General features: G+C 43.4%; 1 long non-coding RNA gene across 1 annotated transcript in view; it reads left to right on the top strand.

Moving 5' to 3' along the window:
* LOC120858404 overlaps positions 1-16,273 on the top strand; it is a 30,182-nt gene extending 13,909 nt beyond the window's left edge. Inside the window, exons 2-3 of the long non-coding RNA XR_005719856.1 lie at positions 9,775-10,424; positions 15,398-16,273. This is a non-coding gene — a long non-coding RNA (uncharacterized LOC120858404). The remainder of the gene's footprint in view (positions 1-9,774; positions 10,425-15,397) is intronic.
* The last annotated feature ends 743 nt before the right edge of the window (positions 16,274-17,016 follow it).

Raw genomic sequence — 17,016 nt, 5'->3', positions numbered from 1 at the left:
GCCCATGGACAGAGGAGCCTGATGGGCTACAGACTGTGGGGTTGCAAAAAGTCAGACGTGGCTTAACGAATAAGTAGGCATGCTCACACATTAAGAAACATATCTCAATTTCTAGACATGTATTTTACCAAAAATCCTATTGCACTAAAAACTAACAAGCTCTTACCTCTCTGCGCATTCATTCACGTGCTCATACCAGAGTCCTGTCCTGTGCAACTAGAGGTGGGAGGGGAGATGGTGATGATGGAAGTAGGGGGAAAAAATCAGTGGAAGAGTTTATTGATGGAATGAGTTTCATAATCTAAGAATAAAATAGCCACAATTACTTATCTAATGTGACATCCAGATAATATTTGGAAATTTACTTAGAAGTAACAGGAGGGTTTACATGAAACCTTCTGGGAAAAAAAGTCAAGCTTTTCCAAAAACGTATGTTCTCTTGGATTCTTGGGATTCTGGAAACTTATTTCAGTTATCCAAGTGAACAGACCATCTTTGGTATCATCTCCATATATATAGCAAAAAGCTAACTTTGGAGAGCAATACATGGACACTTGTCCCCACAACTGTAGTGTCTTTTTGTCCTTTCTGCACCTCCCCACCCCCACCAAAAGCCCCACCAAGAACAATTTGTGTTTTCCTGCTTAATGCAGATTTCTCTCTGTAGGTGGTCTGTCTCCTCTAGCTTCCCTGTACGCATCTGCCAACCCCTTCCCGGGGTTAGAGAGCTTGCACTGTGGCACGGAAAGAAAATTCACCTCCTGACTTCATATTCTACAGGACAAAGAAGACCGCATGAGAAATTCTCTTGCTACTAACTGAAAGGAGTTTATCACCTTATTAGAATGTTAAATGTCAAAACTTCAAAGAGAGGACCAACAGTTCAATCTGAGCCTAGCCTGAGTTTCCCACTCTCCCTGAATTTCAGTGTCTGAGAGGAATCCAAGCAGATGTGGAATTACGTGTTAGTATCTGAAATCGGGCTCAGCCCCCACCCCAAAATGAGTGTACACTGACTCCCAGAGGACTCGTGTCCAGAGGGTGGTGGAGAAGGAACAACAGAGCCAGCCACATGCCCACACGCTCAGCCATCTGCCGTTCCAACCACACTTCTCTCCCCTCCGTTTCCTGCAAGTGATTCATCTATTCTTTCTTTCCTTCTTCAAAGATAACTGTGTAGGCATTCAAGGAGGGGAAAGTCATTAAGAAAAGTGGAATCTGGAGTTCTTAGGATGAGGTAGAGCAGATTAAACAGTCTGGAATTTCACAAAGCAAACAGCGTGGGCGTGGGCTCCAGGCTCCTCTCTCCTACTGGTACCCTGTTCTGTAAGAGCCGCTTGTCATCTGTCGTGAGCAGGTCAACGAAAAGGGCTGCATGTAAACTGTGAGTGACTGAGCTGCTAAGGAGCAGAGGAGGAGAGGACGGGGGAAGTCGGTAGAGGGAGGAGTCTGGGTTTCCCAACTGGAGACACCATCATACCTGGCTTCTGTCTCTGATTTTACATGAACGAATGACATCTTTGTGACTTTCTTCAGTAAGCAGACCGAAAGGCTGCAATCAAAGGCATACATTAAAGGAGACCTTGACCCACAGCCAGAGAAGATGACTGTGGCCATGTCCCCACCACCAAAGTATTTTAGTGACAGCAGGCTACGTGTCGATAAGCATGTTCAAAAAGAAAGGCTTCGTAGACAGTTCCTGAATTGCGTCTCTTGGAGGCAGACGGCCCTCGGTTCCAATCCTGGCTCTTCGTCCAGCTTCAGGGACCTTAGGCAAGACTGCCAAACCTCTGGGACTCTCAGTTGCCTCATAAGTGTGTTGGGGGATAAGGATACCTCCCTCCAGGGGTTGGAGTGAGGACTGAAGTGGATGATGTCGGTAAAGTACTTCCTGGGGTCTTCAAAAGGAAGTAGATACACAGATATCAGATGATTAGGGAAATGCCTTATTATTTCATTTCATCTTCTGCCACACCGACACCCTGATGCTAGCAAGGTCAAGAACTCAAAGGAATCAACTCTATAGACTATTTCAGTACATGCATGCTTGCATGCTAAATCACTTCACGGTATCCAACTCTTTGCAACCCTATAGACTGTGCCCTCCCGGCTCCTCTGTCCATGAGATTCTCCAGACAAGAATACTGGAGTGGGATGCCATGCCCTCCTCCAGGGGATCTTCCCAACCCAGGGATCAGATCTGGGTCTCCTGTACTGCAGGTGGATTCTTTACAATCTGAGCCACCAGGGAAGCCCTTTTTCAGTACAATTCTAGCCTATCCTCATCAGGAGAGAAAGGGGCAGTCATCATGGGGGAACCAGCAATCAAACTTCAGGAGACACACTCTTCTTGTTAATGCAAGACACATGGGGAGGGGAGGAAGAGAGAGGCAGCGAGACAAGGAGGGCCTGATGTCATCTTTTCCCACCCCCAACAGTCACCATATCCCCATGGCAAGTGAAAGGCCTGAGAAGTGAGTGATCCTATTGCCGAGTAGAATTAACAGATCTCAGATCAGACGGACTTGTTAAACACTCTAGCATGATGCCTCCATTTTTCCATCTGTAAAATGGGTGTCATAATAGCACTTCCATCTTGAGTTGTCATGAAAATGAAATAAGATAATCTATGTAATGGACTAAACACAGGCGCCCAGGACAGTCAGCAGTACATAACTGTTATCTACAGCTATTATTCTGTATCCTTTGTCAATATATGGAATGTTAACAATTCATTTGTTAACTTGTTTATTGATCAGCTTCCATTTGATAAATACTTGCTCACCCCATTAAGTGAACTGAATCATTCAGTTATCTCATCCATTTATTTATCATCAAATATGTATTCAGATCTTAGGCTGTGCTGGTGCTGTGCTGGGTTCAGGAGATGCCAAAGCTCATTTGGCAAGAAGCTTGAAGGCTACTCAGAGAGAGATGTGTAAAGAAAAACAGGATAAGACAAGGTGTAGAAAGTGTCAGGAGTAAAGAAGGGATTCACAGGGGAGACGCTTTTTGAACTAGATCCTGAGGAGATAGGACCTGACAATTTCAAGTAATTAAAACATCTTGTGAAAAGGGATGAAGTTGTAAAAAAAAAAAAAGTGGGCTGAGAGTCACGAGAACTTTGGTGTGGGTGGTGCTTGGCCATCTGCCTGGTGTCTTTCCCTGAATTCAGGCTCAATCCTGGGCTGAGGCCATGGAGACTCATGTGCAGCTCGGCCCTACCCCAGGAGTTAAACCCAAGTCTACTCTTAGTCAGAGGAAGTGTAAGTAGTTCATCTAATCAGTATCTGGTCAGCTGGGCTCCAGGTTCTGTTCAACACCATAGCCTTGACTAGACAGACCTTTGTTGGCAAGTAATGTCTCTGCTTTTGAATATGCTATCTAGGTTGGTCATAACTTTCCTTCCAAGGAGTAAGCGTCTTTTAATTTCATGGCTGCAGTCACCATCTGTTCTGAACTCCTGTTTCATCTCCAGCTGTGGCAGCTTGATCCACGATGGCTATTGCCTGCCAGATTCCTCCTCTTTATCCTCTCAGGTAGGGCACAGACTGATGACCTCTTGTTGAAAATCTCTGATGATCACCATATGGCCAGCCCACCACTGCCTAAACAGGAACTCCCATCTACAATCTGTTTCAACTGCCCAACAGAACTGCCCCTAGAGTCCTCACATAAACAAACCTGGCTTGGTTCCCCACTGATGGAATTTCTAAACTTCATTCCATCTCTTGCTAATGCTCTACCGTGGTGTTCAGTTCAGTTCAGTAACTCAGTCGTGTCCGACTCTTTGCAACCCCATGAATCGCAGCACGCCAGGCCTCCCTGTCCATCACCAACTCCCGGAGTTCACTCAGACTCACGTCCATCGAGTCAGTGATGCCATCCAGCCATCTCATCCTCGGTCGTCCCCTTCTCCTCCTGCCTCCAATCCCTCCCAGCATCAGTCTTTTCCAATGAGTCAACTCTTCGCATGAGGTGGCCAAAGTATTGGAGTTTCAGCTTTAGCATCATTCTTTCCAACGATCACCCAGGACTGATCTCCTTTAGGATGGACTGGTTGGATCTCCTTGCAGTCCAAGGGACTCTCAAGAGTCTTCTCCAACACCACAGTTCAAAAGCATCAATTCTTTGGCGCTCAGCTTTCTTCACAGTCCAACTCTCACATCCATACATGACTACTGGAAAAACCATAGCCTTGACTAGATGGACCTTAGTTGGCAAAGTAATGTCTCTGCTTTTGAATATGCTATCTAGGTTGGTCATAACTTTCCTTCCAAGAAGTAAGCGTCTTTTAATTTCATGGCTGCAAGTCACCATCTGCAGTGATTTTGGAGCCCAAAAAAATAAAGTCAGCTACTGTTTCCACTGTTTCCCCATCTATTTCCCATGAAGTGATGGGACCAGATGCAATGATCTTAGTTTTCTGAATGTTGAGCTTTAAGCCAACTTTTTCACTCTCCTCTTTGACTTTCATCAAGAGGCTTTTGAGTTCCTCTTCACTTTCTGCCATAAGGGTGGTGTCATCTGCATACCTGAGGTTATTGATATTTCTCCCAGCAATCTTGATTCCAGCTTGTGTTTCTTTCAGCCCAGCGTTTCTCATAATGTACTCTGCATAGAAGTAAATAAGCAGGGTGACAATATACAGCCTTGATGTACTCCTTTTCCTATTTGGAACCAGTCTGTTGTTCCATGTCCAGTTCTAACTGTTGCTTCCTGACCTGCATACAGATTTCTCGAGAGGCAGGTCAGGTGGTCTTGTATTCACATCTCTTTCAGAATTTTCCACAGTTTATTGTTATCCACACAGTCAAAGGCTTTGGCATAGTCAATAAAGCAGAAGTAGATGTTTTTCTGGAACTTTCTTGCTTTTTTCCATGATCCAGTGGATGTTGGCAATTTGATCTCTGGTTCCTCTGCCTTTTCTAAAACCGTGGTGTTGGTAGCACCAAATATATGCTGTGGGGGACACAGCTTATGCAGTATGCTTCAGCAAGTTCCCCACAAGCATTTGGACTTAGAGAAGACTCTTGAAAGTCCCTTGGAGAGCAAGGAGATCAAACCAGTCAATCCTAAAGGAAATAAACCCTGAATATTCATTGGAAGGACTGATGCTGAAGCTGAAGCTCCAATACTTTGACTACCTGATGCGAAGAGCCAACTCACTGGAAAAGACCATGATGCTGGGAAAGGTTGAAGGCCAAAGAAGAAGGGGGAAACAGAGGATGAGATGATTAGATAGCATCACTGACTCAATGGACATGAATCTGAGCAAACTCCAGGAGAAAGTGAAGGACAGAGGAGCCTGGTATGCTGCAGTTCATGGGATCACAAAGAGATGGATACGACTTAGTGGCTGAACAGTAACAAGGTATCCGTTAAAAGCCCCCAGAGTCAGGGATTTCCTGGTTGTCCAGTGGTTAAGAATCCACCTTGCGATGCAGGGGACACAGGTTTGATCCCTGGTCAGGGAAGTAAGATCCCATATGCTGCAGAGCAACTAGAAAGTCCGTTAGCCACAGTGAAAGATCATGCTTGATGCAGTAAAAATCCTACAACCCACAGCTGAGACCCCACACAGCCAAATAAATAAATACTAAAAAAAAAGAAAAGCTCTGGGAGTATATGAGCCTTGGTGTTGTGGGCGCAGGCCTGTGTGTTCTCATTGGCGTTTGATGGTGTGTGCCTTGACATTGCTCAGAAAATAAGACACCAGTCATACGCTACCAGCTACAACTTTTAAAAAACAAACTTGAGGATAAAGTCACAAGAGGAAATGCAGCCCATTTGGAAACTTGAGAACCCACACATTCTCTGTGTGATTTTGTCTTTCAGGAAGGATTTCAGAGTTTCAACCTGTTTTAATTCTAGCCCATCTGGCTGCTTCATTAATGAAAACAGCAACATCTTCTAATGCTCTCATGTGAGGCAGTACTTTCAAAAGATAACAGAAAGAACTTTTGGATTTGATGTACCTAATTTTGTTTTTCCCCCTTCAGGGGAAAAAACACAAAAAAACTGGAGCACATTTTAGAGAGAGTATGTGCGTAGAAATATTCAGTGAGTCATTCCTTGTGTTATAGGTCTACTCCAGTGCGTGGGGTTTCCAGAACAATTACATAAGTGTTAGCATAGCCAGGAACTTTTGACATTTGTGGCAGCTTATTGGAGCTCTTTTTTTCATTGAAAATATCCTAATTGTTATTTCCTGAACTTTAAAATGCATAAAACTAGTGAAGCAGCATAAATTGATTTCGAGGCATTTCTATCAAGTGTGCTTTGTTGGCAAAGAAACTGAGGAAAATATATTTGAAATGAAACACAGGTGATCAAGTTGTAACACATACAATAATCTAATCACCCAGCAAAAAACTGCCTGGGAGCATCAACTGTAAGTGAGATATGCTGGTTTCTTTGTCTTTATCATCCTTCAAGATTTCCTTCACAGTCTGAGAGTCTGTAGCACATTAGTTACTTGGACAGCCTTAAATAGGGGATTTAATAGCATGGATCTGAAAATTCTGAGGTTCCTAAAGTCACTAGAACACACCAATATCTTGCTTTTATTTTCTCAGAAGATCACCCATAAAATAATGTGATATTCTGAATGCCACTAATATGTTCCTTAAAATGTTATTTTTTTAAAAAGATCCTCAAGTTCCAAGATATCTTCCCCCAAAGAAGAGAAACTAGAGAAAGACCCATCCAGAGCCATTGTCAATTCTTCTTCTCCATCTCAACAGTGAGCGCCCCATATCCAGGGTTGAAGGGCTTTCCGGGGAGGGTGGAGTCCTCGGTTCTGGTGGATGTTTGTTCAGTGTCTTGCACAACTTCCCTAACTGGCTTATTTTCCTGCAGATAAGAGGTGGTAGTTGTGGGTGTTCCTGTATTTATTGGTTCAAAAGATTGGTGCAAAGGACAGTCAGGCAGAGCAGGCACTGACTCACAAAGGCTGCTGTTTGCTTGTGACCTGTGTGTTCCTTTTGAGGGGAAAGAGCATAGTCCACCGAGTCCACCACTGCCCAGCGCTGCTGGATTCTTTCCACATGACCACATCACTCCTTGAACACCTTTCCTCTGTAGCAGAGTTGATGGCCCAGGACAACTCAGGAACCCGATAGGGAAGGAGGGCTGAGGTTGTGTGAACTGCGTGGGCTGTGGTCATACAGGTGAGGATTTAAATGGAATCACAAATGGAGCAAATGTCCACGTGGCATCCAGTTGTCATCGGCGTGTGCTTGTTGAGGTTGGACAATGACATACTGTCCGGAGCTATCTCCAAGAATCTACTGTACACATACCCTGGGGGCTTAGGAGGCAAAGCGAAAGGAGGAATTTGATGTCCCTGCCAAGTGGATAATGGAGATGATTTTTCGGGAGGAGGTAATTTGTTCATCCCAGGACTAGGAGGGTAGAGGGGGCCGAAGTGGCAGCCTTCACAGGTAAGAAAACACCGCCAGAACCAAGGCCAGGTCAGAGGATACCGTCTAGAACAACAGAAAGGAGTTGGCATGAGCTGCCCTACATGGTTTCATGGAAAAACAATTCTTCTGACTCTTCATATTTCTGCATCTGGTGGTCATCAAGTCCAGCTAGCTCTATCTCTTTCGATTCTAGAATTCATCTTTCCTTCTTTCACTCTCTACTCAATGAGTTCAGTCTCTTACCGTGTCTCACCTGGATTGCTACAATAGTCTCCTAACTGGTCCTCCTGCTCTCAGTCTTGTCCCAGACAACCCATATCACACCCAGGGGATTTTGTCTTTTCACTGTTTAACAATGTGACCTGGACTTTCTTGGTGGCACAGTGTATAAGAATCTGCCTGCCAATACAGGGGATATTGGTTCAATCCCTGGTCTGGGAAGATCCCACATGCTAGGGAGCAACTAAGCCCGTGGGTCACAACCTCTGAGCCTGCACTCTAGAGCCTGTGAGCCAAAACCACTGAAGGTCACGTGCATAGAACTTGTGCTCCCCGAAATGAAAGAGAAGCCACCGCAGTAAGTCCACACACACCAGGATGCATAGTCCCTGCTAGCTGCAACTAGAGAAAGCCCAAGCAAAGCAAAAAAGACCCAGGGTAGCCAAATATAAATAAATAAAATTATATATATATAAAATGGGACTTTATTGGGAGGATTTCTGTCAGCTCTCTGGAGGGTCCAGAAGATGCCTAATTGATAGAAACTGGCAGGGAGGGGATGAGAATACTCAAGTATTGTCAGTGCTCTGATCCAGAATGAATGATTTTCTGTCATTTCTGGGGATTTGTTTTTTTTTTTCCCCCTTGCTATCCTCCTTTAAGATTTTGATTCCAAGGAATAAACAGTGTTCCACCTTGGGTGAGGAAGCAGCTCGTTGGTGAGTAGAGGGTTGAGGGGTCATCCCAGGTGGCACTCGTGGTAAAGAACTTGCCCAGCAATGCAGGAGACAAAGGAGACCTGGGTCTGATCCCTGGGTTGGGAGGATCCCCTGGAGGAGGGCATGGCAACCCGCTCCAGTGTTCTTGGCTGGGAAATCCCATGGATGGAGGAGCCTGGTGGGCGACAGTCCACGGGGTCCCACAGAGTCAGACATGACTGAGCGACTTAGGACACGTGTACGCAGAGGGTTGAAAACCCCTAGATTTAACAGTCTCATCAGATTCTCCAGTGGAGAAGATATAATCCTTCTAGAGAAAGTCAGATTAGAGAGAATAATGAATGGGCAAAAACCAGTGTGTGCCCATGATATGTTGATTATAGAAAGGGCATCTAAGGACAGAGAAGATATATATTACCCCATTCCGCTCTGACAGCTTGTTAACTTCTCTCTCTTCCTCAATAGACACTGAATTCCTTGAAGGAAGAGCCATGTCTTATTCATCTTTGTATGCCTGCCCTCTCATAGACACTCAAAGACACATAGCATAAATACTCATTGTATGAAAGAATGAACCAATGTCCACTTGAATGAAAGCTTGGTTTCATCTAGTTTATAAGTTTTCACCATGACTTTATGGTCCTCCAACCTTTAGCCATCCTTCTCCCTGACCTAAAGTGCTCAACACTGAGCTCAGGAGTACTCAGTCCAATCACTCACCCACCCACCCTCTGGGCACCCCCAACAGGAAAGGGAGAGAACCATGAGACTATATGTCAGATACAACATATCTGACATATTTCTGCCTCCATTTAGCCAACTCTTCTAGCGTCATTTTGGTCTCAGGAACTCGTAATATGCATGTTTTCCTGGAATGTGTAGTAGTTCTTGATGAGCTGATAGCCAACTATCTTATTTGACGTAATACAATGGGAGGAATGTGCTTTGAAATCAGACAGATAGAGGTTCCCATGTGAACTTACAATTACTAGCTTTGTGACCCTGAATACTTTTTTTTTAAAACCTCTCTGGATCTTAGGTTACACACATATTCACGTTTGTCGTGTGACAGATACCTGGTAAACATCAGCTCCATTCTGGGTTGGGGACTTGTTGGAAATTTGCAGTGCTGGGGGAGGTAACTGGAACTGAAAGGGACAAGAGAAGTGGAATGAACGTACTGATTTGCTCTAACATGAATCAAAGTCAAGGGTTAACTTTATTCTGAACTGTATAAAACATACCAACGTTTTAAACGAAGTAACAAATAGGTTTAAGAGAGATACAAGTCTTTACATTCCCTGAAGCAGCAACAGAATTCGATACCTGTTCTTCAAACTAAGGCCTGCACAGGTATAACACTGGAAGATATTTTCTTCTCTAGGAGGTGTTGTTTTGCTCTACTTCAGGATACTCTGGGATGAAATCCTGGATGCATTATAGATTTTTAGGAAGTATCACCTGAGAGGTCATTTTCATGGAAACCCTCGAGCAAAATACATCAAGGATTGGACCATCAAACGAGCAGCTGGAAGTGAGGATGCTGAATCTGCTCAACAACTTCCCCACTTCTGTGGCACCCTCAGTTTTTTGTCATTGTCTATCTCATCAATAAAAGGATATTTAAATTAATGGTGCATGTTATAATTAATTGTATGATGTAATAAAAAATTTTAGAGGTCAGTTCTAGAGAAAGAAATTTAAAAAACATCTTGGATATTACTCTATCTTTGTTTTCTCTTCACATGTTTAAAAAAGAAAAGAAATCAGAGATAGCAGATTTGAAGGTATTGCTGTAGAAGTATAATTCAAGTTTCTCTCAAATTAAATAAAAAATGTGTTGACCTGAGGAGAACAGAAATCAATAGCTCAGAAGAAGAGCATGATACGCACACTTCCGCTCTCCACTATCATTCCTTTAACTCATTTTTCTCCTTCTCCAAAATTCTAGGCTGCTCACACATCCCAGACTGTTCCTGCAGGGATGGGTGTGTGCTGTCCTGGTGTGCTAACACATGGTTTGGAGGAAAGGGAAGATATGGCGTAGAACTGGAGGCTGGTGAGTTAAAAATACACACCACGTTCTACCCCTGCAGTAGGGCAGACACGTGCCACCACAGCCTGGAGAGAGAGCCTTGATTTTTCTCTGGAGAATCCCTTTTCCCTGTAGGGGTGCTTTCCCCTATCCTGACCAAACAGAGAGCACTTACGTAGCTGAAACTAGGTCTCCCAGATGCTCTTGAGCTGGAATTTTAGTGTGGAGATAAGTGACGCAAAAACAGAATGGTTCTAAGTCACTTACTCTGGTAGCAAGGGCCAAAGGGAATTGGATTATTCCTGCCACTTGAATTCCTACAGCTTCTCTCGTACTTTGATAAAGTGGATTCCTGGCTTCTCCTTCTGTTCCGTGAGCTCTTTTGTATCCTTCCAATACATTCATTTCTTTGCTTAAGATACCCAGACTCTGCTTCTGTTATTTTCATCACAGAATTCGGACTAAAATCGATTCTCAGATACTGCATGTTTCAATATGCAGTGCTGAAAGGGCAGTATTTGGGAGGTGGAGAGAGTCACTTGGAATCAAACATTTACTCAGGCACCAAACTCAGTTTTTCTCAAGCCATTCAAATCGCAATTGTTGGCTTTACAGCATCGCTTGCAAGCCTAGGAAGGAAAAGGAGTCCTTGAACCAATTTTCCCAGGGGTTCATTTGGTTGAAATCACCAGAATCTCTAGCTCTGCCAATGCAGTTCTAATCAGCCCCACAGATTCTAGAAAAAGTTCAGTGATGCTGGTCTAGGTGGCTAAGTTTAAATCAGTTTTGTAAGAAGCAGCCTAGAAGTTGCACTGTAATTATGTAACAGATTATGATGGAAAAGCAGCCACTGCAGAGAGGTCAATAGGCATTTAAAAAATCACTGCGTGGGAAACTTTTCAAACCACAACCCTCCATTAGGAGCCTACATTTCCCAGAAGATCCTCATTCCTTCATTTAGGCAGCAATTTTAAAGTCAGCCAGAACCACTGTTTCTGCATGACAGACACTCAGAAAAAGACAGAGTGTATTTTACTTTCCTGTAAGCAGCATCTCCTCGTTATGGCATTTGATATCCCTAAGATGTCACATTCTTTTGAAGTTGTTTTCAGTTTTGGTTTGAAAAGTATCCTAAATCAGCAATTACCAGCCTTCTCCTGATGGAGCTTAGGAAGCAAGAGGGAGTCAGGGAAGGAGTGCAGAGAAGACAAACTTCTGGAAACCTTGACCAGAGCCCTCCTCAACTTGCTGGAACTTCCCTCCTCCTCTTCTTTGCTTCCCAGCCTCCTCCTCCACTCTTCCTCCACCCCACTTCTTCCCCTTCTCTCCTTTCTCTTCCTTCCCCCACTCTCCCTTTTCCTCCTCCTCCTCTTGTTTTTGCTGCAGAAGCCGCTCCAGCAGCCTAATGAGGAAAAACCTGTCTGTTCTTTCATTCAACAAGCGCCTGTCAAGGACCTATTCCATATACATACAGAATATATTCTCTAATATCCTGTACCAGGCACTGGTAAACTAGGCAGGCAAGGTGTTTGCCTGCCAGGTGCTTCTATTCCATGGAGAGAGATGATCTGGTTGGCTCATAGGTAGACCCTGGGTCTAACCACTGGGAGAAGAGGAATCAAATGTCCTCACCTCCCAGCTAGAAATGGTTGTTTGCACAAAGTAGCAATTAGTTCACCAAACACTTTAGACAATGAAAATCAAAACAGGAAATCATTGACTAGTTAGCTTAAGTGGACCAGAAACCAGGCCTTACCTTTCCCGGTCAGCACCACAATCCTCACTCTTCCCCTTCCAGCTATCTCATCGTCTATAACCTTCTCATCTACCACAACGTGCTCTGTTGCTATGGGTTTGATGGGGATTAGCCATAATTTTTTATTAGAATACAGAATATTCCTCTGAGATGCAAACACAGTCCTAGAAAGTATATACCTCTATAATCTGCTCCTATCACTTGTCAAAAATTATTATTTTTAAACCTTTTCTTCCTTGCTCAGAAATCATTCAGGAAAAGAACCACATTTCCAATGGGGCATTTGCCTTCTTGGTAGACCCAGTCATTGGAAACCATCCAGAGAGGACACCACACACCTAATTATTGTTTTGCATCAAAAACACTAGAATCCCTAGAAGGAACGTTGATGTCATGTTAATAACAACACTTCTGAATCTATAACAGAATCTCAGTCTTCCATGACCTGTTTGCCTGATTCATCCACATAAAAGTTGATCAGTGTATTGGAGTCTGGGATTAACACATACATTCTATCATATATAAAATAGATAAACAACAAGGACCTACTGAATGGCACAGGAAACCGTATTTAATACTTTGTAATAATCTATAAGGCAAAAGAATCTGAAAACAAAGTGTGTATATATATATATAATATGGGCTTCCCTGGTGGTCAAGAATCTGCCTGCAATGCAGAAGTTTCATGAGATGTGGGTTCACTCCCTGGTCGGGAAGATTACCTGGAGGAGAGATGGCAACTCACTCCAGTATTCTTGCCTGGAGAATCCCATGGACAGAGGAGCCTGGCAAACGACAGTCCATGGGGTCGCGAAGAGTCAGACACAGCTGAAGTGACTTAGCATGCACACCTGTGTATCTGTTTACCTAAGTGAATCACTTTGCTGTGCACCTGAAACTAGCAGAGCAGAGTCAATCAATTACATTTCAATTAGAAAAAAAGAAAGAAAGCAGATCAATTTAGTGAAAAGGATGGAAACCACATACAAATAAACCATTTATTATAACAATATGGACTCTACAAATAAAGGTAGCATTTCTCCAGCAGCTGTAATAGGCCAGGCCCCATGCTAAGTGTTTCATATAATTATCTCACTTAATCCTTACCCCAACCTTTTCAGGCAGGTACTATTACTATAACCATTTTATAGATGAGGAAATGTAGGCTCCAAGGCTAACTGTCTTGCCCATTGATAGGTAACTACTTAGAGATGGAGACAGCATTTGAAACCACAGCTACTTGACTGCAGAACCCTCTTTCCTGATCACTGTTCTAATCAGGGGCACAGATTATTAGGGCTAGACCTTAGTCTAGGCACTTCCCTGGTGGCTCAGATGATAAAGAGTCTGCCTGTAATTCAGGAGACTCAGATTCGATCCCTGGGTCAGGAAGATCCCCTGGAGAAGGAAATGGCAACCCACTCCAGTATTCTTGCCTGGGAAATCCCATGGACAGAGAAGCCTGACTGGCTATAGTCCATGGGGCCCCAAAGAGTTGGACACGACTGAGCAACTATCCCTTTAGTCTAGGCATGAGGTAGTAAAGGCCCCAGAAGGTGAAGGATCTGCTTAAAGGCACACAATATGTCTTCACCAACAGAAAGAGACTTGTATTTACATTGTGCCTCTCAACTGGAGAAAAGCTAGAATGAGGCTTTCAGTATTTGCCTATATATTTACAGAGGAAAATTTTTTTTTTTTTTTTGAGGGTTTGAGCTGAGAATATCCATGCCATGTTAAGTGGAATCTTGACAAGTCTGTACTCACAAAGCCAGTTATGAGGCTATCTATTTAGTCATAAGAAACTCTTCTAAGCCATTGGAAACTAGCCATATTCCAGTAGGAGTCTCCAATTCCACCTGGATCCGTTCTGATAAGAGCAAACTTGGAGAATGATAATCTGTATCATAGTAATATATTTATCTCAAGCTTTCATGGGAGTCATCATTGAAAAACTCATAAGCAGAAAGTTAACTGTTGTAATAAGCTGATGGTGATGGTACTGATTTTTATTACTTTTGTTGTTTGGGTTGTTTTTCTTTTCTTCTTTTTTAAGAACTCAGTAAACCACGCTGAATGTTAACAATCCATTAGCTCTACAGGGAACATTTTTCACTCCCAGGAAATTCATTTTACCTCCAGAATCTGAACCTATAAATGTAAAAGGTTTTTTTGTCTTATAAAAAGGCTTAGTGCTAATTGTTTCCACAAGGTTAGCCCAATTGATCTGAAGCACCTGTGCTTCTGGCAAATGTAGGACATTATCAATTTTAACCATTTGTCCAGCAAGCTCTTTTTGGACTAATGTTATTTATCCAGCTGTGTATACTGACCAGGACAGCGAAGATCAAAGCAGTTGGGGATTGTGTAACATCGAAGATCTGTCCTGGTCATTAAGCCTGGAGCGTATGGACCTAATTACAAAACTCCTCCTTATATATCCTTTTAGGACCCTGATGAGTGGAAGGCTGTGCTGCCTGTAATGGCGATAACCTACATCAAGGATTCCTAGGACCACTTTTTAGGTCTTTCTGTAATTCTTAGTTTCTTGCATGGTGAGCTCACAGAAAGCACCAGATGGAAACTCTAGAATGCAATTTGCAGCCTTGAGACCCTTGAGATCCTTAAGAGAATAAGTTAAAAGGGGTGTGGGAGGAGGCCTGGGGAGCTGTGTGTGGCCCTGCCCAGGATGGGCCTGCTTCTGCCCTTGCCAGAGAAGAAGGCTGGGAACTGCACCCCTATCCCCATTCCTGCCCGTCTCTTACTACCCTCCCCCACCCCCCAATGGCAGGAAGTCAGAGGAGAGCACAGGAAAAGACACTCCTCAGGGGAAACAGCCATGGGTTTCAGTGAAAGCCTGAGGGCTGGGGACCAGAGGACCCAAACAGGAAGAGGAAAAGCACAAGACAGTCTGGAGAGAAAGGAAAAATTTAAAGAGCCAAAAAATATATATACTAGTAATAAAATGATGAGATTATATGAAATCATGTGTGTGAAACTTTTGAAAATTTTATAGCACTATAGAATTCAAAGAATCAAGTTTTAAAAATGTGGGAAAAAATGGGATGACCTAGATGACTGGGATGAGGGATGGGTGGGCGAGAGGTCCAAGAGGGAGGGGATATATGTATACTTATAGCTGATTCACTTCATTGTATGTATGTGAAACTAACACAACATTTTACAGCAATTATATTCCAATTTTTTTTAAATTTTAATTAAACAAAAACAAACCCCCCAGGCTATATATTGACCTGAGAAGCAAGAAACCAAAGGAAGCAACTTGAAAGATGCAAAAGTGGCAAGCAATGCTGGGTGCTCCCAGCTGCCTTCCCTGGGCAGGGCCAGGCCACAGAGGGAGAGAATCCATTCCCACCAGGCACCTCCCAGCCTGGCAAACAATTACTCTCTGAATGATTCTGGCTTCACCCAGCTGCTTGGAAAGGAGCTTGCAGGAAGGTAGGTGGGAAGGGATTGCAGAAAAGCTGCTGGCATGCCTCTTCCCTTTCTGAGTCTGAAAGCTGCTCAGAGAACTTTAAAGGCTGACAGCTAAATTTAATCAGAGTTAAATTACTGAAATGAAGATGATGTTCTTATGCAACACAAGTGGAAGGTGGTTCTGCCAGCACTTTCCCTACAAGGTAATGGTACAGATTCCCAGGAGCAGTCTGGCAGTTTGGCAATGTTATGAATTCAGGGGAGGCAGGAAATGTGAAAATCTGGTTCATTGCTAATATTGTCTTCTGGGGACTTGGGGGCCTGTGGGTTCAACAGACAGGGTTCCACAGCTGGTGTTCTATGATGATGGTGCTCACTCGCTGGCAAGTCTGTGAAATGCTTCAGACATGGCATCTTAACTACATTCTATATTTAAGACAGCCATTTTTTTTCCCCCCTCAGGAACTCCAAATGTTTTCTGCCAAAGGAACTTGCATAAACGTTACAACCTGGGACTTGGACTGAATGAAACATTAGTTTATTTCCAGAGACTCTGACAGTTTGATTTTGTGCCAGTTCTGTCCTTGTTAAAAAATGGACAGAGTTGGCTCTAGTTCAGACTAATTTGTCACATGATTTATTTTCTTTAAAAATAAATGTTAAATCAACTGTGATTTAATATTTAATGAACATAATCAGGTTCGATTCCTGGGTCGGGAAGATCCTCTGGAGTAGGAGATGGCAACCCACTCCAGTATTCCTGCCTGGAGAATTCCATGAACAGAGGAGCCTGGCGGGCTACATAGTCCATAGGGTCACAAAGGATCGGACACGCACATATACGCAATAAACATAATCTTGATAAAGTGGGATGAGAAGGGCTCTTTACCTCTGAGGCTGTCCTCCTCGAAACCCATCAACCCCATCTAACCATGAGGAAAACATCAGATAAAGCCAAATTGAAACACATTCTATACATTATCTGACTCATACTCCTCAAACTGCCAAAGTCATCACAAACAAGGAAAGTCTGAGAAACTGTCACAGTCTAGAGGAGTCTGAAGAGATGGGGCAACTGGGTGAGAACAGGAAAGGACATTAGGTAAAAAGTAGGGAAATCTGAATAAAGTACGATCTTTAGTGAATAATGTCCTGTTACTTTTGGTTTCTTAGCTGTGACAAATGTTCTGTGCTTGCTGATGTAAGATGTTGACAATAAGGGAAACTGGGTGTGCGATATACCAGACCCCTTTGTACTATCTTTATAACTTTTCTATAAATCTAAAGCTGTTCTAAAATTAAATATTTATTAAAAACATAACTGTTGGACTTCCTTGGTAGTCCAGGGGCTGAGACTCCGTGCTCCCAATGCAGGGCACCCAGGTTTCATCCCTGGTCGGGGAACTAGATCCCACATGCAGC

The sequence above is a fragment of the Oryx dammah genome, unplaced genomic scaffold, assembly GCF_014754425.2.
Source record: "Oryx dammah isolate SB20612 unplaced genomic scaffold, SCBI_Odam_1.1 HiC_scaffold_29, whole genome shotgun sequence".
Lineage (NCBI taxonomy): Eukaryota > Metazoa > Chordata > Mammalia > Artiodactyla > Bovidae > Oryx > Oryx dammah.
Note: the sequence above shows the minus strand (reverse complement) of the source record. Positions and strands in the feature narration are given on the sequence as shown.